Here is a 25,257-nt window from a genome sequence, read left to right on the forward strand (position 1 = left end):
TTTGAGTGTTGTGGAAGCTGAGTGTTGGGGTAAGAAGAGTAGGTGTCTGCACTTTGCTATAGACTCCTGATGATGGTGAGGAGAAGTGGAGAGCTGTGTGGACTTGGTCCAAGAGTATGGGGCTCTCTTCAGACATCTGCTGTGGAAGCCAGGTATAACTCTGACTTTCCAGAGCATCTTACAAAACCAGTTCTCCAAAGTGCAGCCTTTGGAAAACCTTGCCCTGACTATTAAAAGAGGAAGAGCAACTAATGTTTATTCTATACCCATTATGTACTAGGCACTGTGCTTCTTGTGTGTATTATAAAATATAACCACTATAGCATCTGTACTTAGTGTGAATTATTTTTATGAAAATCACTTTGCTGATGCGAAAACGGACCTCTCATGCTCATTAGGTGTCTTTCACAGCTTGTTTTTTAGCATCACAAGAAGACACCCTGCATTGAGGAATAAAAGTCCTGAGGTGTAGGAGGGCAACGACTTTAGAGTACCGGGATTCTGTGAGGATCGGGGGGTATACCCCTTTTCCTTCCATCCGCTTATACAAGACAAGTGTTTTCAGAAGAGAGAAAATATTTCATTATAATGAAGGCGTGAAAAAAACTAGTCTGAGTGCTGGATCCAAGGGGCCTGGGGCCAAGGTGTGTGCCAGGCAGGACCCTAGAACCAGAACTGCTTTAGAGGGCAAGTCCAGGAACCAGGGCACAACATCATCATGACAAAGTGTTTCCTGTCCTCCAAAGACACAACGTTAAAATAGCCTTTTCCAGTGCAACCTGGTCTTAAATGGGATGTTTCCGGCAAACTCACAATCAGGGATTTTCCTAAAGGAGCTGTTACCTTCAAATGCATCAAGACATGAAAATCCAGAAGTAGAAAAATCAATCCACTTTAAAAAAACATCTTCCACGGACAAGATAGGAGAATGATTTAAGGAAGATACAGCATAGCATAAAGAACGTTGATCACGTTTAAAGTTTGTTTCATGGTTTTCTGAACTTCCATCACTTGGAGAAACAATCCATTATTCTGCAACAGTTTGGGGGAGGTTCTCAAAAAGGTAACCGTTTGAGAACTCAGTGAATTGCCAGCACATTTTGCAATTGGAAGCTCAAATTTTTATAAATAAGGTGGGGAATCCAGATAGGATTTGTTATTTTTTAATTTCACAATTGTATTTCCAATGCTGGATTCATAGGCACCTCCTTGTCATAGTAGCAGCACATTAATTTTAGCCTAAATAATTATTTAAATTATTTAACTATTTAAATTATTTAACTATTTAAATAATTATTTTACTAAGAAGAATCCACGAAATGAAAATGAGCACGTTCACTAATTTTCATGTTGCCTGACCATCTCATAGCACCATGGTCACAGACTGCAAAGCCTCTCATAAGAACAAAAAAGACCAGCAAGGAAGTGTAGGTTCAACAGCACATGAGAATCATAACTTTTAGTTCCAGAGTGTCTGAACCAGAGAGGAGGGAAAATGAGAGGCCAAGAGTTGTCTCCATTTTCTTCTCTTCACAGTATCCTGCATAGTGGCACAAATCGAATTGGAAAGCCCAAGCTAACAACACCGCCCTGGGCGAACCGCCTGGCTCCACCGGCTCCTCTGGGCAGGAGGCTTCAGCCTGGGGGTGCCTGATAGCTCTCCTTCCCCGGCGCCTGTATTATACATGTAACATTTATATTTCTATCCACACAGCGTTCATTCAGCCATCCATTCAATCACCCAGGCATATTTACACGCATGGAACACATTCGCGGAGAGATGTGTGTGTTTGAGTTCCAACCACTGCAGCCCGTATTGGCGCGGCGCTTTGTCTCGCTTTGGGTCACCACCACAGGAGCAACGATTTCGGGGAAGGCACACGCCTGTGTGACCGCTTCCCACTCCACTTGGGTTCCGTGAGCGCGCAGAGCTGGAGGAGTCAGGGACGTGAGGATGCCCTATTTCCCGCAGCATCCGGATGGCAGGGTCCGCGTCGGAAGGCCCGGGAGGGCGACGCCCTCCATTGCTGCCGCGGGGTGGGTGCACCAGGCCTGGGTGTGGCATCGCGGGAGCGAGTTTCTCTCCAGCAGCCTGGCCCACCGCTTTGGAACAGTGAAGCTCGAGTTGGGGTCTCCTGCACGCCAAGGGGAGAAATGTTTGTTTCTGACAACACAAGCAAAATTCTCTCTCCTGCACGCCAAGGGGAGAAATGTTTGTTTCTAACAACACAAGCAAAATTCTCTCTCTCTCTCTCTCTCTCTCTCTTCCTCTCTCTCTCTCTTCTCTCCTCTCTCTCTCTCCCTCCTCCTCCTCCTTTCTTTCTCTTTCTTTCTTTCTCTTTCTTTCTTTCCTCCTCCTCCTTCTTCCTCCTCCTCCTCCTCCTCTCTCTCTCTCTCTCTCCCCCCTCCCTCTCCCTCTCTCTCATATTTGGTTGTTTCCCCTCTAAGGGGCCACTTTCAATATCTGCCTGTGAGCCCAGCTGTCTGGCCCTATCTAGCATTGAGAAGACACTAGACTTAACCCAGTGAAGTTTTCTTCTGTTTGCTCTTGCTGAGCCCAAGTTTCCTCTGGACTTGTCTGCCAGCGTCGGGGTGGGGGTTGGGGGAAGTAGGCAACCTAGCTCTACCTGGTTGCTCCCTGGAAGCCAAGTCGAAGTGAACAAGTCAGTCCCAGGCCCAGAAATAGAATACAAACCCTCTTTTAGTCCGGTGCTAACAGAGTCCAGCAGTCAGAACTCCCTTGAGTCTCACGCTGGACCTGACCCAGGGCGCCGCCAAGTGCGCAACGCACAGTCACAGTTGGTGACTAATTAAGGACTGCCGCCCCTCTCCTTCACCTGCTACAAACTCAGAGCCCTGACTTCTCCAGAAGTACCTACCACTTGGAGGTGGCTCTCCTTCCCCGCCCCCTGCCCCAGTCCCACACCGCAGCAGCGCCTCAGCACCGCGACTTGCCGGAGTACCTCGAGTGGCGCGCGGCGCCCGCCTCCCCCGCGCGCCGTGACTCCCTGCGCACCGCTGGTACTCTCACCACGCCGCCGCCCGGCACTGCAGCACCAGGGGGAGGAGGCAGGCGGAGGAGGGGAGGAGGACCGCAGCGTGCAAGCCGGGAGCCACTTTCCCGCCCCTCCTCTCGCCGCTGACACGCTCAGAGGAGTCACCACTCCGCGCGCTGCAGGCGAGAGTGGCAGACGGAGGCAGCCCGGGGAAGCGAGCCGGAGCGGCGCCCGCACGGAGGCGGCTGCAGTGCTGACACCACTCAGGGCAAGGGTCTCCGACGGCTGGAGTGGTGAGTGGGGGAGGTGAAGCGGGCATCCGCGGGGAGACTTTACCCCGCTGCTGGATTTCTCTTCCCGACTGGCGGCCGGGCGCTGCAGCCTGGGGAAGTTTTTGCAGCCTTTTGGAAGCGCAACTTTGCCCCGCCTGCCCTCAATGAAGCGGCTGCAGGTGCCCGCAGCTGGGTAGGCGCCTTTGTTGGGTAGGGACCAGGAAAGTAGGGATAAAATAGATGCAGTGACCCCCGGGTTCGCTAGGGTAGGTCTGGGGACTGGGTTGCACTTCATCTGGGATTCCCAGAGGAGGTGGGTGGGCAGCAGCGGGGATGCAGGGGCCGCGTCTGCAGCGACCGCCACGCTCTTTTTTGCTTGTGTGGTTTGACGGGCAGGGATAGGCAGATTCAAATCTAGCAGCCCAGAGCCCCGGGCTGGGTACCTGGACCTATACCTTCATAGCAGCCTTAGGCTCAACTTTTCGGCGGGGATCCCTCTGCAGACGTGCAGGTGGCGGGAGAGCAGAGGTAGCCGCAGTAAGTGCTGAGAGAGCCTGAAAGAAACACCATGAATTTTCAAACTCTCCCACATACATTCCCGAAGCGCCTGTCTAGCGTCTAAGCGAGAGCAAGAGAGGGCTGTAGAGCAGGGGAGCCCGCGGGGCTGAGGCTCTTTGTCAGCGCCTGCACTTCCTACATTACAACGCCTTCATTCAGCAAAAACCTTTTGGGCGCCTGCTGTGCGCCAAGCCAGGCGAAGCAGACCCGAGGCTGTGAAGCTCAGAGGGGAGCGGGACCGATCCCAGTAAATAAGCTACCGAGGTAATCTTAGATGGCGATGAGGGCAGCGAAAGCCATCAGCCGACCCTCTGACCCTTTCTTTTAGTGGGCTTTTTCCCCTCCGCCTGGGTTCTAGAACTGGGAAGACTTCTCCAGAGCGTCGCGGGGAGCGCCCCGGGCTGGGCCCAGGGGGACTGCGGAATACGGGATGAACTTGGCTTGGGGCAGCCAGCGCCCCGCGGCAGATGAACAATCGGGAGCAGATCTGTGGGCGTGCGGGGACCTTAGGCAGCGCGCGGGGGCGGGGGGGGGAGGGGCTGAGCCACGGGGGCTCGAGGTGCTGCCTGGACGGCCTGAGCTGGGGGCGCTCGCGTCACCTGCTACGTGTGCGAGTGATGCAAATGCAGACCCGCGAGGGGCGGGCGAGGGTGGCGGGTGGGGGCAGGCGACGGAGTCTCCGTCTGGGAGCGTGTGTGTGTGTGTGCGTCAAAAGCTCTCGGTTGATGGATGCCCCGCGGCGCGCCTGGCGCGGAGAGCGGCGACCCGGCGGGGCAGCGGGGGGCGGGAGGACTGCGGCGGCGCCGGGCGGCGAGGAAAGCCCCACACGGCCTGGGCTGGCGGGCAGGCGGCTCCGCAGTGCGCCGCAGTGCCGGGAAAGAGCCGCAGCTACCGGGCGCTCCCCGGGGGACCGAGGAGATGGGGCGTCTTTTAAGGCTCCAAGACCGGGATGGCCTGATGGTCTCCTCTCCCGCTGAACCTACTCTCTTCATACTTAGCTGACTGGTAGCGCGGTAGCTTCCGTTTAATTCTTATCCTTAATTCTGAAGAATGTGGCATTAATCTCTCAGGCGTTCACTCATTTTTCATGGCAAGTTCCGAAAGGCCTCGTGCTCGTGGCAAGTTTTCATGTGAACGCCTAGGTGTTGAAGTTCGTGAGGTTCTGTAGTGCCAACCCGTTGCGCCACCATTCTGCAGGATTTTTGGCAGGAGGCCTGGCCTCTAAGTGAGGTTTAAGAATGTCTTACAAAACAATGTGCCGCATTCCTGTTTCATGGCATAAAAATACGCGTTAAAAACACTACTGATAACGCATTCTCTGGTGGAAAATAATAAATCAAATCCACGATCCATTCTATTCTTTTTTTAAAGACCACTTTCTGGAAACCCAGTGACAAAGTTTTTCTACTGGCTTTACTGAAGGAGCCCAAATCTGCAGTATGTAGGCAAAATGAATGAAAGGGGACCGGGTTGGGAAAGAAGAAAGAAAGGAAGGGAGGGAGGAAGAAAAGCAGTTATCAAGGAACCCAGAGACACAGATGCTAGTCACCATTTCCCCAAATATTGTGTTATGTCACCTTGGGCAGGTTACTTACCCTCTTGGGTTCATCTTCCATCTCTGAGAACTGTGAAAAATAGCTTATACTAGCTCTTACGTACCTTACAGGGTTGTTTTGAAGACAAAAGAGATAATCTCAGAGAGCTTTGGCTTTGGAAATACAAATTTTCCATGAATGGAAAATATTAGCAAACAAAGCCCCTACACATACACACACACACACACACACACACACACACACACACAATTTTATCTTTTAAAAAATTCTAGAGACTTTTCCCAGCATTGTTTTTTTAATGAAATTTGGCCCTCAATGTGAGCAAATGCAGACAGTAGACTTTTCCTAACAGTCTAATATGCAATCAAATGCCATTAGCTGCTGACTGTCTGGAGAAGGAAAAAAAGAAGCTCTGGATCACATTTGAGTGTTTTGTTCATGTAGTGGAGAAATCAGATTTATTTTTCATGACCCAATGACGGTGAAAGCAGCTTCTCTGATCTGAGAAGCAGACTGGCCTAAGAACTTGTAGTAAAAATCCTATTCATTATTAACCCTATCATATTCCTTAAGTGTGGAAATGCTTCAGATAATAGGATCCAGTTCCCAATCTCCAGGAGATTACGGCAAAGGCATCGTAATGTGCAATATATCACGTGACGACAAGTACCAGAAAACCCATTTCCTATCATTAGGAGTGTTAGCTCTTATTCTTAAGCAAACTTGATGACATATTGTATGAATAAAAGCATGTGATTTGTCAAAATGCCTCCTTAACCAGCCCACTGTTGTTATTCATATTACTCCATAAAATGGTAGGTTTCTGTGAGTAGTGAAAGCAAAATGCCTCTTATTCTGTGCAGCTGTATCAGGGGAAAACCTTCAATACACCAGCGTATTTCTTGGTTCCATGTTGGTGAGGTTCCTGTTTGACTGTGGTTCACAGCATACATAGTATTCTCCATTTAAACACAAACTCATCATTTCAATGAAGTCTGTTTGTAAACCCAGGAAAGGCAGCCCCTGGCAGGTATATATAGTTTTGATGCAACATTGCCACATTGTTTTTGTTTTTGCTTTGCTTTTTCAATCTCTGCACAGTTGAGCAACCAGCATAAAATGTTGCAGTGGTTTGAATTTGGAGGTTTTTTCTTTATTTGAGACAGCTAAGAATAACAATGGGAATGAAGTTACGATTTTAATTCTTGCTAGAAATATGTCTTAATGGGATACTAAAACACAATTTTATTTTATCACAAACAACCCCTCCTAATTAGGGACAGCAGTAGTATTTGCACTTCAGGATGGCTTCCCTATTGAGAGGAATTGAACAAAATGAAATAAATGGACAGGATGGATTGGATGGTTTGGTCCTTTCTAGTTCTAATATTCTTTCTTTCCAGGAAATAGAGAAATATATGATGAGTTATATTTTAAGTTTGAACTTTGCTTATAAGTAGCATAGAAAATGTGTTTTTTAAATAAATTAACTCATGTTAAAATTCTACATGAAGCTATAGGCTCTGTTTTTGTAGATAAATGGTCCATTAGATTTTGTTTTATGCCATTAGATGTATGAATTAAAACAATTTTAGGGATCAAATTTGAAAAATAATTCCTGCTTAACATAAAGAAGATACTCAGATCAATTTAGTATGACATTTAAAATATTTTCTGTTGATCACCTAATGTGCGTTATGCTTGCTACATCTTTTCCCATAGATAGTATATAATACAAATGATTAAGACTGGACACTATAGGGACGGGCTTCAGTCTTCTGACAACCTTGGACCCTCTTACAAGTCAAGAGTACAGTGAGATTTATGACAAGTGAAACCAAGAGAGCTTTCTCTTATCATTTTCCACTGTTTGGAAACCCTAGAATCCTAGAGTAGTCAAATAGACCAGCGATTCTCAAATAGTTGTGTATATCATATTTTTCTGGAGAGCTTGTTTACGTGGGAATTTCTGAGCCCCATTCTAGACATTCTAAATTAATGGTTCCATGGTTGGGTCCAGAATGTGCTGTTTATCAAGCTCTGCCAAGTGAGTCAGATGTTATCATTAGGGGAACCACATATGCAGATGCACTTGAACTAGTACTAAATAGCATAGCAAGAACCCAGAATGCATGGACTTTCTAAGCTATGTTTTCCTCCTTAATATTTACCAAGTATCTGCTGGAAGCCCTCAGTGAAATACCATTCTGTTTTGTGAGACAAATGTAAAGAGGACTAACTTCTTTGGTAAAAGCCATAGGAGTGAGTGACATGGGTGGTTGGGAATGACTCCATGGAGACAGTTACATATTTGGTTTCAAAGAAGGGAAGGGCATTGGCAGAAGGAACATTGTAATGACAGGTCAGTTGAGTGCAATAAAGGCTGAAAACCTTTGCATGGCCTTCAGAGCCCTAGGTGGTCTGGCCTTTACTCACTTCTGCAGCCTCATTTTACATGAGCCCCAAAACCACTTCCATCCCCAGCAACCTTCAATCATCAGTCTCCTGCAACCTGCCCCAACTTACCTCTAACATATTAACTCCTTATGCTCTTCAGATTTCAGTCTAGCCTCTAAGCCTCTGTTGTGAGGTTACTTTTAATACGGTGTACTTTTCCTCATAAAGTTATTAGAGAAAATATAAGATGCTCAGTTGAATCTGAATTTAGATAAACAATAAAATTTTTGAAGTATAAATATGTCTCAAATATTGCATGGGACATTGTCCTAGTCCCTTCCAGCTGCTATACCAAAAATATTTTAGACTGGGTAATTTATAAACAATGGAAATTTATTGCTGGCAATTCTGGAGGCTGGGAATTCCAAGATCAAGGTCCCAGAAGATTTGGTGTCTGGTCAAGGCCTATTCCTCATAGGTGTCCTTGCATGGAAGGGGCAAGGCACCTCCCTTCAGCCTTTTTGATAAGGGCGCTAATCCCATTCATGAGGGTGGAACCCTCATGACTTACTTATTTTCCAAAAGGCCTCACCTCTTAATACTATCACATCGGGGATTAAGTTCCAACATATGAATTTGAGAGGGACACCAGCTTTCAGACCATAGCAGACATACTTACACTAAAACATTATTTGTTGTTTATTGAAAACTTAAAATTATTTGAGTGTCGTATATTTTTATTTGCCAAATCTAGCAATCCTGTTTATGAAGCTCACTAATTTTACAATTTCCTTTTTTTAAAAAAAAATGGGATTCTTTCATTAATGCCAGTCCGCCTTCACTAATCTACAAACCCTAGGAGACTGAGGACAGGATTAGGGATAAATTGGTCTTGTATTAATCTTGCTGATTTGTCCTTCGTGTTTGAAATAGTAACTGGAACATAGTAGGAGCTCAATAAATATTGTCAAATGAATTAATGACCTGTTGGAGAAAAACAGTATAACCATGAACAAGTTTCTTTTTTTATTTTAATTTTAATTTCATGTTCTGGGATACATGTGCAGTATGTGCAGGTTTGTAACATAGGTAAACATGTGCCATGGTGGTTTGCTGCACCTATCAACCCATCATCTAGGTATTAAGCCCAGAATGCTTTAGCTATTTTTCCTAATGCTCTCCCTTCCCTCAGTCTCTCCCCGACAGACCCCAGTGTGTATTGTTCCCCTTCCTGTGTCCATGTGTTCTCATTGTTCAGCTCCCATTTATAAGTGAGAACACACAGTATTTGGTGTTCTGTTCCTGCGTTAGTTTGCTGAGGATAATGGCTTCTAGCTCCATCCATGTCCCTGCAAAGGACATGATCTCATTCCTTTTTATGGCTGCATAGTATTCCGTGGTGTATATGTACCACATTTTCTTTATCCACTCTGTCATTGATGGGCATTTAGGTTGATTCCATGTCTTTGCTATTGTGAATAGCACTGCAATGAACATACATGTGCATGTGTTTTTGTAATAGAATGATTTATATTCCTTTGGTTATATACCCAGTAATGGGATTGCTGGGTCAAATGGTATTTCTGGTTCTAGATCTTTGAAGAATCGCCACACTGTCTTCCACAATAATCGAACTAATTTACATTCCCACCAACAGTGGAAAAGCATTCCTGTTTCTCTGCAATCTTGCCAGCATCTATTATTTCTTGACTTTTTAATAATCACCATTCTGACTGGTGTGAGAAGGTATCTCATTGTGGTTCCGATTTGCATTTCTCTAATGATCAGATATGTTGAGCTTTTTTAACCATGAACAAGTTTCTTAACCTCTCTAAGCCTAAATTTTTTCAGCTGTGAAAAGATGATTTTGTAATCTACTCATTAGGATTGCATGTAGAGACTGCATAAGGAAAATATACACAAAGCTCCTAGCATGTTACTTCATAGGCACTGTACTTTAAAAGGTATCTTTTCTTTTGTCTCCATATGTATCTTGTAAAATGAGAGGATACCTTTGTGATGTATACAGTTCCACTTTGTTTTCATTATACTGCAATTTCAGAAGCAATCAATGTTTCTCAAGTATTTACCAAATGCAAGGTAGTCCGGAGGATTCAGCTATGCAGTTACAAAAGTCCTGTTCTCAAGGAGCACCTATCTGTGGGCTGATAACACCTAGGGCCAGCTTCATGGGTCTTTAGCCTGAACAGTCACACTAAGCTTCACGTTTAGAAGAATGCTACATTTGGTTTAGTGTTCTGCTCTCACCTCTTGAAATTCTGTGAGCAAGGGGTCCCATGTTTCCCTTTTGCATTGGGCCCTGCCAATTGTGTAGGTGGTCTTGTTAAGCTATGCATATTTGTATCCAGCAAATGCATGCAGAGCATTGTATTTAGTCTTCATGGTAACCCTGGCCCTCTCCTTACTCAGAGAACTTGTGATTTTCCTGAGATGCATGGCTTATAATTAACTAAAGCAAGTAATCAAACACCTAGTTCAGTGTTCTTTCTGCTACATCATGCCTGTCTTCACCTGATTACAATCATCTAGTGTGTTCAGACCTTTAGATGAGCATCTGGAGCTTTTAAAGACTATATCCTTAGGTCTCCTATTCTTCGGTGACTGCAGTGAATCCTTACCGCCATCACTGCTCCTGTAATTGCTGAACAAATGGAACTTGAAGTTCTAGTTCTGCCTTTGTAGAAACACCAGGAACACCAGAAGCTTGATTTCTAAGATGCTATCTCTTCCAATATTTAGGTTTTAACATCTGCAAATTTATGCAAGATAAGTAGTGAACTTTGGGGGGCTAAAATTTATCTAGGAGAAATATCTGAGATGTTTTATTCTTTGCTTTAAATTACCCAGCTGAGTCACGCAGCACAGGAGTTTCTGCAGCAAGGAACAGCCATGCATTTTGGCAGTGGGTAGAGAAGGTGACCCACTTTGTCATTTCAAGCTCCGACTGGCCTCTTTTAAAATACATGTATTTTAATATAACTTTTTAGTAGTTCTAAGCATGCTAATTTTCTTTATTTCATTTTTGTGCTTCGTATCTAAGAAGTAATATTCTAATAAATCCATGGAGCCATTGTCATGTTTGCCCTCACACCATTCTTTTCACCACAAGACAGCATACTCCAGTCAATGCATATTAAACACATCACTAGCTGCATTGAACACAAAACAATTTAAGTGTAAAGACTACTACTTTTTGAAGCATCCAATTAAATCTGCAACCTGTGTTTCCTGTTGGCCACATCCATGTGAAGGCAGAAATTACAGACTCACAATAGCAACCATAATCACTTCTGTGGTTCTCGTCTGACCCCAACTGTGGCATTCCCAGCCTGCTTCAAAGATTCCTCACTATTCTTTGAGTCCTTGAAGATTGCTTCTGTAGTTCTTGTCTCCTGCTCTGGTCCCTGCAGCAACATCACCACAGTGTTGCCCAGCCTGTGTCTCACTGCCCAGAATGCCTTGGTTCCAGTGTTGTGGAATCTGCTGATGCTGCCCTGTGCTGTTGATGTCCCTGGAGAGTTTAGAGAATCTGTGAATGTATGAGGGCTGGTGTACGAACATGCCAAGTGATACAGTGTACTGTATTTACAATCAGTTTCCCTCTCTAATGCAGGTCTGTTGTCCTAGGACCATAAATAATGGGCTTCAAATTGCCTTTCACTCAGAATAAGCTTTCTAGGAGACTTTTTTTTTTTTAAGCCTACAGCTCATGTTCCCAGGCGGTCTTCCACTCAAGTACTAATCAGGCCTGACCCTGCTCAGCTTCCAAGATGAGATAAAATCCCAAGAGACTTCTTAGTCCCTCCCCTTCTAGACATGCTCAGAGGTATCAGAATACTCATCAGAATTTTGTATGTTTATTGCATCATTATTTACAGTGGTAAAAAATTGGAACAACCTGTATGTCTATCAGAACCTGATCACATTAATTATGGTTACTCCAAATAATGAAATACTACACAGCCACTGAAATGAATGAGGTGAACCTACATGGTAAAATGGAAATATTTTGAAGATGTTGTTAGTTAAAAATATAGCAATTTATGACCAGCATATAAATATATATATTTAGTAGAATCAATATAGTATGATTCTACTAAAAAGAATTTAAGGTACATTACAGAGTTTGGGAGAATAAAGATCAAACTCTCTTATCTTTTAGGGTATGGAAATGACCTTACATATTTTACTTTATATATTTCTGAATGGTTTGAGTTTTCAACAATAAGCACACATGACTTTTGTAATTAAGGCACCAGTAGAGGTGGTAAATATTAATTTCAGTATACACCTGCAATGCTGTTTTTCAAGCATGTGTAAGTATTAGTGTTCTAGTGGCTAAAAAAGCGGTGCCAGTTTTTCTCATGGATATTTTTCCAGGCAATAATGTAGATGAGGTCATCTAAGTTGTGAGAATATAAATTGCTTTGGCACTCAATACAACTATTTTCATTTTGAATGAAAAAGGAACATGGCTAGAAACACTCAATACAGTGGCCTTTGAGCAGGGGCTGCTCATTGCTGACTTAGGTCATTAGAGCTGAGGATTGACCCCTATTCCTCCACCCCCATCCTCAATAAATCTTATTTATCCAATAGCTGTCAAAAGCCTGTATTAATACTTGGAATATTTTGCTTTTAGGCACATTTTTCACTCTACTATGACTGTGTATTTGACGGGATGGGAGATTGGCATTTTTTTATCTTCTCTTGCTGTGGGCTGGGAATGTTCTCCCTCCTACCATCTCTTCTTCCTCAACTCCTGCCATACACATATTTATCTATGGAAAAGTCTCCTAATCATCCTTCAATCCTCAGCTCGAAGGTCCCTTTTCATGACACTCCACAGCTCTTTCTCAGTCTCTCCTTAGGCCCCTTGCAGCTCCAGCTGTGGAGTGCTTCTCGTATTATGTCATGGTGGCTGCTCTATGTGTATTTTCCTACTAGACTCTTATACCTTGAGGAAGAGGCCAAGCCACTGAGATATTTGTAACTCCTGGCACTGGACACATAGGGGCTGGAAGCATTTTAAATTATTTTTAAACCTTTTTTATTAAGGTATATTATATAGAAAGAAAAGTGCATATTTAATAAGGGTATAGCTGCGTTTTCACAAACTGAACACGTCTCTTTATAGAGCACCCATCAAAAATCAGAAAGAATATTCCTAATGCCCCAGAGGTCCCTTGCATGCTCCTTCCAGTCATAACTATCTCCCACTATCCTGACTTCTGTCCTTTGGAGGTGCTTATCAAGTTCTCCCTCTCCTGCTCTGAATTCCGTTGTTCCATGTGCAAGATCTGAGAAGCTGCTTGGCAGAGTCTTGCTTCTGCCAGTGGACATACGAGTGGTGTGACTGTGTCCAGAATGTTGTTTGGGTGCCCAGAACTTCCAGTCCACAAGGTTTTCAGTCCACAAGGTAGAGGCAGAGAAAAGAGCCCCTAATTAATTGCACACTTAGCCATCGGCCCTGCAAAGCAGCTTCACTTGTAACCAAATTCTAAGCCCCTCATGAACAGTTCTATCATTTGACCTCCATGCCTTGTCCAGAATTTCACAAAACTGCTCTTGCATGGTCCTTTAGACCTGGGCCTTATTCTTCTTACCCTCCAAATTTGAACCCATTCCAGCGAATCGGAATGCAACAAACTGACTTCCAGACTGTTCAGATTTCTCCTCTATCAGCTAGCTTCTGAGCCGCAGTGATCTGGATAAAGCCAACTGCATTCATCCCTCTCTCTGTACTAAATATTCTGAATTCTTATCGCAAGACCAAGAAAACTCATTGGAGAACCCTGGGCTCTTATCAAATTATTTTTCCCCCTTGTAGACTTGCTTCTAATGTCTTTCCCTTTGACATCACTATTCCAAGGAACAGTTTTAAGGAACTTCCCATATTTATTTTGAGGATGTTGTCCATTATACTACCCATTGCCCTATTCATTACTGTCTATTCAATAAATGTTTTTGGAGCTGGATGCAGTAGTACACACCTGTAGTCCCTGCTACTTGGGAGGTTGAAACAGGATTGCTGGAGCTTAGGAGTTCAAGACCAGCCTGGGCAATATGGTGAGACTCTGTAAATAAACAAACAAACAAGTAAATAAATAAATAAAATGCCTTTGGAGTTTCAGCACTATAAGAAACTGTGAGTCTCCTGAACAATGATGTTGTTTTATCAATTAAATTCATGATGGTATAATTTTTATCCACAGAAAACATAGATCATAAATATATAGCTGGATCAGTTTGACAAGTGTATACATCTGTGTAGCCAAAAGCATATCTCCATTACCTTAGAAAGTTCCCTGTATCCCTTTTCGTTCATTTCCTCCTTTCCCAGAGACACTGTCCTAATTTTTATCACTAAAGATTGGTTTTGCTTATACTGGAAATTCAAATAAAAGGAATCATACAGTATGTACTCTTGTGTCTGTTTTTTTTAACACCGTATTTTTGAAGAGATTCGTGTTTTTTTGTCTATCAATAGTCAATTCTTTGTTATTAATGACTGCATAGTATTACATTATATGAATATATCACAATTTGTTTCTCTGTTTATCTGTTGATAGATATTTGAGTTGTTTCCAGATTGGAGCTATTATCAATAAAGTATCTATGAATGTTCTTGTGCATGTTTTGCTATGTAATGTAGTATTCACAGGTTCTGGGGATCAAGAAGTGAATATATCTTTGGGGAACCATTTTTCTGCATACCACACCTTCTGTATATCTTCTCTGGTGCAGTGTCTATTTATATATTTTGCCATTTTTCAGTTGGGTTGCTTGCTTTCTTATTGTTGAGTTTTAAGAGTTCTTTGTGTATTTTGGATACCAGATATGTATTTAATCAGATATGTGTTTGCAAATATTTCCTCCTAGTGTGGCTTGTCTTTTTATGCTATTGACAGTGTCTTTTGATGAAAAAGAGTTTTAAATTTTAATAAAGTCCAATTTTTCTCTTTTTTTTCCTTTCATGGATCATGCTGTTGGTGTGGTATCTAAAAATCTCACCAAAAAACCCAGTGTTATATAGATTTCCTTCAATGTTTTTTTCTAGAGATTTTATAGTTTTACATTTTATAATTGGGTCTATACTCCATTTTAATTTTTGTTTAAAATGAAATATACAGTTTCAGAGGCTTTTAAATTAATACACTTTATATTTTTGAGTGGTTTATAGAAAAATTGAAAATAAAGTACAGAGTTCCCAGTTACTCCACCCCCACGAGTTCCCAGTTCTTGCATCCGTGTAGTAGATTTGTCACAATTGATGAGCCATTACTGATACATTATTATTAACTGAAGTAGTAGAATTTCATTGATATTCCTCTTATTAATTAACAAATCAGTTTCTTTAATAAAGGCTATCCAGAGTTTCAGTTTCTTCTTATGTCAGCTTTAGTGTGCTGCCTTTTAAAAAGAAATTTGTCAATTTTATCTGGATTGTCAAACTTATTGCATAGTTATTTATCATCACTAGTTTGTTTTTATCTTGTAGACTCTGTGATTCTTATATCTAATTGTATTTATTTCATTGCTTTGACTTCTCAGAAGGTCAGTCAAGTTTTTATATAGAGTCTTCCAAAGTCATGTGGTATTATCCAAAGACCTTTAAAAATATATATGACTTATTTAAGAATCATTTCTATTTCATTAGAACATGGAAGATTAGTTGCCTGTGGTTATATACAAGTTTTGTAAACTCATAATTTATTTTCTTTGTCATTGAATAAAAGCCCTAAAAATATCAGAATGTTAGTAACTAGATAGAATGGTATATTTAGTTAATTTGTAAAATAACTAAGTGATAGAAGCCAGGTTTGTGGGAAATACCAATCCGTTTGAAAGCAAAACTGTTGATAAAAAAAAAGAATTACTCATGGGTTTTTCTTTGGGTCTACTCATTACTTAATGCTGTATATGTTTAAAATCTAAAAGGATAAATGAATTCTGATTCGAATTTTGATAACAAAGGCTTTATTTTGTGAAAACTATGGGTCTAAATCCTTATTACATCTCTGCCTGCTTCTACATGAATCTGTCAGGATACAGAAACTTTGCATATTCCATCTTTCCAAGTGATTGTAGGGGAGTGAGTTCATGAAATACACATTGGTATGATTTGTTGAAGGGTTTTTCTAATACCCAGCAACTCATACGGCTTGGATTAAGCATTTATGTTTATATTGCACTGGTTAACTTTATCTTTTCCCTATATTTTACCCATTGCTTCTTTTTCCTAATATCTATCAATTCCATGTCCAACATCATAAATTTCTTATTGGCTTTTCCTATTCTTCTTTTAACAATACTTGCATTCTTTATGCTGAGAAAAAAGGAAAACTGTCTCATTTGATATATCAGACATTGATTGCCACATCATGCTGCTTACATCAACCATTTTAAAAGTTAGTGACATAAAGCGACAATCATTTATTTTCATCCACAAATCTGTAAATTCGCTGAGGGCTAGGTGGTCTAGACTGAGCATGGCTGGGGTTTTTTCAAGTTGCATTCTGAATTCAGGTCTTTTATCCTCCTGGGTTAATAAATTACCCAGTTCATGTTTTCTGCGTGGAGGTGGCAGAAGTATGTGAAAGGTGAGCAGAAACATGTGATGCCTTGTGATGATTAGTTTTATGCATCAACTAAATTGGGCCATGGGGTGCCCAGATATTTGGTTAAACATTATTTCTGGGTTTGTCTGTGAGGGTATTTCTAGAGGCAATTACCTTTTGAATTGGCAGACTGAGCAAAGCAGATTCCTAGGCCTCACTCAATCTGTTGAAGGCTTGAGTAGAATAAAAGGCTGATTAAGAAAGAATTCTTTCTCTCTGCCTGACTGTCTTTGAGCTGGAACATTGATCTTCTACCTTTGGATTCAGGCTTTGGTTTAAATTATACCATTGGCCCTCCTGGGTCTGCACTTCTTAGCCTCCATAATTGCATGAGCCAAATCCTTATAACAAGTCTCTTTATTATATCTCTCTATATTTATATCCATATGCATGCTTTTGGTTCTGTTTCTCTGAAGCTAATACCTACCTCTTAACCCTAGACTCAGAGCTGGTACACTGCCACTCAGCCCACATTCCATTGACCAAAGACCTACAGTGCACAATACAGTTCCACATAAGCAAAGCCTTGCCTTGCATATCACACAGTTTTCCAGTATTCCAGCAGATGTCTATTTAGGTAAAAAAATCTGTTTCTAATAATTTAAGCCTAGAATTGTATTCTGTTTTATATATAAACACAGTATCTTTTGCACAGTTTTGATATGTTGTAAATTTTCCAGGAGTAAAACTACTTGTAAATCAAGGGAAGATTATATTTTGTTTTGTTTAAAGTCTTACTGAGAGTTGTTCATCGTTTCTGCAAATCACATTACCACTGGTGACAAACCTATTTGTGACATTAAGTTGCTAATAAGCACGCCCGTATTTGTCTACATTGGCATTTGTTGCATTTGTGATGATTCTACACTTAGATATTAGCATCCCATGTCTTCATTTTGTATTTGAGAGTTGTTACACTGGAACATATACATATTTTAAAACATAATTTGTTATTATTTCTTCTATTTCCCCTTAAGGCATTATGTTGATATTTTAAATTTATGTGTAGAGGTAGATTATGATATCTATGAATATTATTTAATAAGGCATTGCTAAATATATGTTATTACTAGGTGCTTTTGAACATCTCTCAATCCTCTATATTTTAGCACTGCATTGTAGTAAGCTGACATATTTGGAGGTGGGAAAGGAGCAGGATATAATACAGAGAGCTCTTCTATCTTAACATTGTGTCTGAAGGGAACATGTTCTTTCTGTGAAGACGGTCACATTATTCTCTCTCTGGCAGTAGTTGAGAGAGGGTAGTGGGTGAGCTGGGCCTACCTACAGAGATGGGTGATCTGGAGAAAACGTGCAAGCCTTTACCATAATTCCGCCTCTGAGGCTCTCTTCAGGAAGTCCGAAGGCTTGTCCTGTGAAGGCCCTGAGTTTTTTACTGTACAGCTCTAATTTTGATTAGTAATGAGTAGGAACAGGGGAAGCTTAGGGAGAAAACAGGTGTCCAAAGATGGCTGCTTCAACAACTGTGGGAGATGCCCAGTAGGAATCTGGTGGTTTCTTTCTAATACTATTTTTTAAATTCTGTTATTCTTAGAGGTCACTGTCAGACAGTGTTTCCTGTGGGAGTCCCCTGCCAGAGTCTTCTGTGTATGAGAGTGGGAGCTTCTTGACTTGCTTCCTGAAGAGACTCTTACAAAAGAGGGGCTGAAGGCCTGGTGACCAATCTTTGTCCATAAGTTCAAGGATATTATATTTTCCCATTAATTGAAACTGATTTAAGGGTAATTCAGAAGAAATAAATCAGAAGACATTGAAAGAGTGACCCAGGACTAAATAACAGATGCTGCTCAGTGTGCCTTTTTGTCTAAAGCCGGAGTATTGATAAGGGCATCACACTCTATCTGTGGCATGCAGAAGACATTATTGTCGGGGCAAAGCTATCCTCATTTATTGATAAATACATTACAGTTAATTGTTTTCCCAAACATTCATCACTCTGAACCTGATATGAAATGATCATGCCTGCCTTTTGGCATACAGATGCATGTGCACAAAGTTTGATTATATTCAACAGCAGTAAATGCAAAATGAACAAACAAAACAAAACAAAAACAACAAATAATCAAACGATAAACCTGTAAAGGTTAACATCCACTTCCCAGAAAGCCTGAGGAGAAAAGCCAGTGATTAATATAATTAAATGTGAGACATCAATCCAGGCCATCTTACACCTGCACCTTTATTTAATATCAGGAGAATGATGCGATTCTTCTTACAGGCTGACATCAGCAAAACCTGCTGGCCCTAGAAGATGTGGAGGCATTGGCGCTCTGCCTAAATTGCCCACTGATGGGGACAATCTGAGCCAAGATTAAAGGGATGCTTTGCAATGAAGAACTAATTTATTTGCTCCCAGCTTTGGGGCATTATGTACTTCCTTATTACCATATTATATATTATTACCTTATTACCCTATGAGTTGCTATGTTGATTATCATGTCAGACAATTGGTGTAACATCATATTCCACTTAATAAAAGTCCCAGATATGGCGGAAAATAACAGTTCATGCTGTATCTGATCTGCTGGCTTAGAATGTTTTTTCTTACTAGATGATTTTGAAATTGAGTACTACAAAACTTAAAAATTGTGTGATGAACTATCTTTGCCTAAGATTGGAGTGCTATAAAATGTATACCTGAGCTCTTGAGACTCCTAGTGATGTTTTTGAAATTACTTTTACTGTACTTCCTGTTTGCCATATTAGTGCTTTCTTTTGCTCGTGTGTGTGTGTGTGTGTGTGTGTGTGTGTGTGTTTTGTCTTCATGTCCTGTTGCTGCTAGTGATGAGTTGTAACATCTTCACTCAGGAAATCATGACATCGTTAAATGCCTTCTCAGGGTTCTCTGATCACACTTTACTTTTCTGCTTCTAAGGGTTTCCTTCTTCTCTCAGGATAACCAACCACTGATTTTCAGTCTGGCTGACATATGACAACACAGAACTCTCTTTTATAGCAGTTTTCACTGTGTCTTTGACTGACAGCATTGGGAATCAGGATCTCTAGCTTCTCAACATAACAGCTTCTCAGGCTAACTATTGGTTTCATTCTTAGCCTGTAGGCCATTTGGGTTTATGTTCAAGGTAGTTCAGCTTAACCTTCTATTAACAATAAGAAGGATTCATATTGTGTTTTCTGATCATACCAGGTTTTCCTTCTCTTCATCCAAGCTGAATTTCTCATCCACCATTTGAAGTTTAATTCTAAGAACTAATATGTGTCTCTGAGAGTGTACTTTTTAGGCTAACAGATTTCTGACGTCTCAGAAGTGGTAACATTGAGAGTTGTGGTTAGATGCAAATTCTGGCTCTTATTTGAATTTTTAGAACATGGCCAAAGTCTCTGAATGTACAGCCATGTCAGCAAATTGGCCAAAATATTTTATTTGTAAGATGCTCAGTAAGCATTTACTATATCAATTAGCCATAAAATTAGCAAATTCTTTTTAGCTTTGTTAAATATTAGGATAATAGGAAAAGGAGGAGCTTTAGATAAATCATGACCTTTTTTTAGTTCTGGTTTGTGTTAAGCTGCCTTTGGGTCAACTGGAGGTCAAGTCTGGCTATTTATTTGCTTATTAGCTCATAAGCTACAGCTATGCTAAATGAAATAAATGCAACTTCACAGTATGTAAGAAAACTAGCATCAAAACTACATTTAATTCAACTTAGCATCAGTTATTGCCCTTAAAGAGCACTCTATCCTATGGGATCATAAAAGGTGCTGGAATTTCTCTACAGATAAGAAGTCACACCAATGATTTAATAACAGTCTTTAAGTATTTAAAGGGCATATGCCAAAAGATAATGCCTACTTTCTCTTCTTAACAGGATTGAAGAAAATAGACATTAGGAGATAATTGAAATATTTTAAAAAGTGAAATAGAAATTTCAATCAATCAACAAATTGACCATCTCCCTTGTACAAGGGATATGCTATGCTAATTAGGAGAACTGAGGTGGGTGGGATAGAGCCTGTGATCTCAAGAAGCATGCATACCTGTGAGGGAGAGCTCAGACAAGTTGTCTATCAGCCCTGTGCAACAGAGTGAGGATTCAGTAAAAGAAGTCCAGAACTCCATGGTGGTTTGAATGCGGCAGTCTCGTGTTTGCTCAAGGCAGGGTTTCTCAACCTCAGCACTACTGACATTTTGGACCGGATAATTCTTTGTTGATGGAGGCTGTCCTGTGCATTGTAAGATGGCTTATGACAGCCTTGGCCTCTACCTACTAGATGACAGTAGCATTTTCCCCTGCATTGTCACAACCAAAAATGTTTCCAACTACTTCCACATGTCCCCAAGGCTGGGGGTTGGGGAGAGTGCAAAATTGCCCTCATTTAATAACCACTGATTTAGAAAATGGCTTACCTCCCTAAAGTGCAGGTAAGTTTTACCAGGCCAAAAGAGGGAGATGCAGGATGTATGAGGAGAGGGAATCTTGTGAATGGAGGTGCAGAGGTGGAGCACCCTGGGTGATTTGGGGAGTGGCGAGTGATCCTCTTGGTCTGAGAGAGAGGACAGAAACACAGGCAGCGGTGGGAGATTGAGCTGAAGGGTGGGTGGGACTCTGTGAAGGTCAGGTGCAGCAGTTTGGGCTCAATTTCAGCAGAAGTTACCTTTATCAGAACCACACATTTAGAAAGATTAATTTGAAATCAAGTGTACAGTGGCTTAGGGCAGGAACAGCCTTGATGTAGAAATACCAGTTAGGAGTGGCCAATTTCCATTACTTCATAGAGACGAAATTCTGTTCTTCATTCATTCTGTGACGTGGCTAGCCCATATGTATTTATCACGTCTCTTAAGTGCTAGGCACTGCCCCAGCTATGGGAGGTAGAACCTAGAAGACAAAGTGCCTGTTCTCATGGAGTTTACAGTCTAGAGGGGTTGAGATGGACAATTAGCAAATAGAAATGAAACTATCAGAAGAACTTTCAAACAGTACTTAAACGCTATGAAGACAGTGCAGCAGTTGATGTCAGGGACAGTGACTGCTAATAATTATGATAAAATTCATTATAAGAAACTCAGTCATACTCATAGTTTTTTTACATCAACATTTATTAGAAATTTCATCTAAAAGTGGCAAAAAATAGAGGTGAAATAGAATATATGTTTCTCCTATTGACACATGAAAGTCTCTGCTATGAAGAACATTTTTTTGGTAAATTTATTCATTGGAGAGAGGCTTTACTGCATGACTATGAGGACATTGAGACAGAGTAGAAGGGGAAGAAGAAAGAAGGCAACTAACATTTGCAAGGTCCCCAACACACGCTGCTGTGCTGCTGGGCACTTAGCATTTAGTTTTTATCACACCCTCAGTCCAAGTCACTGTCATCTCTCACTTGGAATAATATAACAACTTCCTAACAGGATCTTTGGACTTCAGTTTTGTCCATCTTCATACCATTATCCTACCTGAATGACCTTTGTAAAACACAAAAACACCATGTCTGTTCTTGTGTTTAAAATCACCAATGGCTGTTTCTTCCCTTAATATAAATTAGCAATTCTTTACCAGAACCACAGTACGCTTCCTCAACTCCTTGATGGCATCATGCTCTCCTCTGATCCTTTATGCCTGCCTGGAGACTCTCCACTTCACCCTCCACCCACCCACCAGATCACATAGCTAACTCTCACTCATCCTTCAGAACTCAACTAAAGATGATTTCCTTAGGGAAGTCATTGCTTGTCTTCTAAGGTCCACCTTAGGTACCCTTCCAATGTGCACCCTCCCAGTGGGTTGTGTTATCCAGTAACAATTACTCTATGTTGTGAATGCTCATTCTCTTGTCTGTATTTTGAAGGTTCACTCTGGTGAACCCAGGAAGTGACACAGGGCTTGGCACAATCACTATAGATGGAATGAATCAGCATTTTAGAAAGGAAAGGGCATAATCCCAGAGAACACATATTACTTGCTCAAGGTCACAGAGTTTTAAATAGCGCTTTTATACCTGTCTGGCTTAAAAACCCAAGTTCTGCCCATATACCAAGGGAATCTGTGTGTTCTGCAGAGCCATGTGAGAGCATTATAAAGACTCGTTTGGCTTAGATGGTTTACTTGTAGCCTTGTTGAGAGATGTTGAATAAATATACATTATTAATCACTCAGAAAAACATGACCCTGACTTTAGTAGTCTCTTTCATTGATGTGCTTCTGTGATTATCACCAACCTAGAACTGCCAAGGCTTGAGGCCTGTTCATATCCAGAGGCAGCCCTAACATTTAGAAGAGCTAGATTTTGGTTTTTTATTAGTTTTGTTCATTAATATTCTATTGGACGTTGACAAAGTGCTTTTTCTTAGAGCACCTGATATGTGTCACTGCTTCCTCTCTCCATTCTGTTAGAGTGTCAGTCCATAAGACCATATAGGAATGTGTAAAAAAAATGGAGAATGGAATAATGCATAATTAAAACTGCTGAAATATTTAGTATTTTGTTTAATGGATCGCTAAAGTTGTAGCAACTTTGATTCATTATTTACCATTCTGTATTTAGTCCTCATACCTTTTTGTAGTCGCTGAAATGCAAAGCAGAGAGAGAAAGAGAGAGAGAGAAAGAGGAACTTTGATATATTATTCACCTGCATCTGAGCTTATTCCTAATTTAAAGACTAGTAAATAGCGTTATGTTTTTCCTGAGCACATAGAAATTTAAAGAATAATTTATGAAACAAAATATTTCAAGTAGTATAATACTGAAATTATCTTAAATATTAATGGGCTTTCACTATGTGTCTTAGAAGGGTATATAATGATTGTAGCAAAGAAACCTAAAATTCTTCTTCAGATTCTGTTAATCTCTGGAGTTTTCACCATTACCACTTCTGGCCAACCAAGATGGGTTTGCGTGTCAGCATATGGCGCATAAAGACAGCCATAGCTTCACCAGGCAGTTGTATGCTCTTCTAGCAATATGCTAGTTACTTATATTAAGTTTGATTAATAGACTAATAATAGCAAATATTTATTGAATGCCTGGGTGCTATTAGGGCACCTAGACTGTTTGTATACATTATCTCATTTAAACCTCATAGCTCTAGGAGATTGGTACAATTTTAAGGTGTTTTCTGATGAATTCTGCTAACCATTTAAAGATGAAATAATGTCTATTTTACAAGCTCTTTTAGAATATAGCAAAAGAGGATACACTTTCCAACTCATTTTATGAGGATAGTGTTATACTAAAACCATGCAAAGATATTTCAAGAAAACAAAGCTACAGACCAGTATCCCTCATGAACATAGACACAAATACTCTCAGGAAAATACTAGCAAATTGAATCCAGAAATGTATAAAAAGTATATACATCATGACTAACATTATTCTATGTAGTCTATGAAAGGCCCTAGAACTACGTTCATTTCTTAGGCGACTTTAACTCATTTGCAAACATCAGAATAAAAGTCAGCAGAGAGGAGTGACAGGATATGTGATAGCTGTAGGTAGCACTATGAGCATTTTGTAGATGCCTGCCTGTATGTGACAGTTGTTAACTGTTCTAATGTCAGTATTGGCCAAGCCCCAGGGGAAGGGAGCTGGCCAAAGTGCTGAAATGCCTGGCCAGTCCAACAAAACGCACTACAAGAGAATTTCCTCAACTTAATTGATCAGGAAACAACTGAAGCTAAATTCAGGGGACAATTCACAGTTGTCATATTTCTATATTTATCAGCAACTTTTTAAAGAGACGAGGTCTTGCTATGTTGGCCAGGCTGGAATGCAGTGGCTTTTCAGAGGCCTGATAATGGCACACAGCAGCCTCAAATTCCTGGGCTCAAAGTAATCCTTCTGCCTTTGTCTCCCAAGGAGCTGGGACTACAGGTGTGTGCCACTGTGCCTGGCTCCAAAAACGTTTCTTCAATAGATACTAGTGAATAGGGCTTTATCAGCAACCTCTGACATAGTTAATCACTTCCTTCTTGTGCTAATTATTAAGATACTCTCTAGCTCCTAACCTACCTTTCTATATTCTGTTTGTGATGCTAGAGATGGGATTCTGCAGACTATATTCCTGAGATGGCTCCATGGTAGGCTCTGCCAATAGGATACACTAGAGGGAGATGAGAGTGACTGGGAAGCTGGAGGAGGAAGAAGGGATCTGCTCTTTCTCATTCTCTTTTCATGGGCTTTTGTCTGCGTGCGGTTGTTGTGGGTGTCATGCCTTAGAAAAACTTCTTCACCCCAGAAGAGGCAGTTTCTTCCTATTTCAGCACATGATTCCAGTTTGCAGTTTTTTCCCACAGTTGCAGAAGCTGTCTCTATGGGTTGAATAATTTCCTCCAAAAAGTCATGTTCTCCCAGAACCTCCGAATGTGATATCATTTGGAAATAGGATCTTTGCAGATGAAATTAGTTAAGATGAGGTCATACTGGATGAAGGTGGGCCCTAAATCCAAGGTGTCCTTAGAAGAAGGTTATGTGAAGACAGAGGCAGAGATTGGAATGATACATCTTCAAGTCAAGAAATGCCAGGGATTGCTGGCAACCACCACAAGTTAGGAGAGGCAGGGAACAGATTCCTCCTCAAAGCCTCCAGAGGGAGCATTGCCCTGCCACTCACCAATGCCTTGATTTCAGGCTTCTAGCTTCCACACTATGAGAGGACATATTTCTGTTGCTTTAAGTCATGAGGATTGTGGTAATTTGTGGGGCAGCCTTAGGAAATGGATACTGCCTCATCATAGCCCTCTCACAGACACAAGCCCCACCCTTGTGGGGTAGCACCTTTTTTTAAACAAAGGAACCCAGGGGTTCTCTCTCGGTCCCTCGAACCAGTTGAGTAGCACCTGCTTCTCAGAAG

At 41.3% G+C, this 25,257-nt stretch overlaps 1 protein-coding gene across 2 annotated transcripts in view; it reads left to right on the forward strand.

Annotated features, from left to right (window-relative positions):
• The first annotated feature begins 3,159 nt into the window (after positions 1–3,159).
• Positions 3,160–25,257, forward strand: part of SV2C (synaptic vesicle glycoprotein 2C) — a 280,624-nt gene continuing 258,526 nt past the window's right edge. For both annotated transcript variants that reach the window (XM_054489369.1, XM_054489368.1), the window contains exon 1: positions 3,160–3,289. The gene's annotated coding sequence lies outside the window, so the exon portion shown is untranslated. The remainder of the gene's footprint in view (positions 3,290–25,257) is intronic.

Source organism: Pongo pygmaeus, chromosome 4 (assembly GCF_028885625.2).
Source record: "Pongo pygmaeus isolate AG05252 chromosome 4, NHGRI_mPonPyg2-v2.0_pri, whole genome shotgun sequence".
Classification (NCBI taxonomy): domain Eukaryota; kingdom Metazoa; phylum Chordata; class Mammalia; order Primates; family Hominidae; genus Pongo; species Pongo pygmaeus.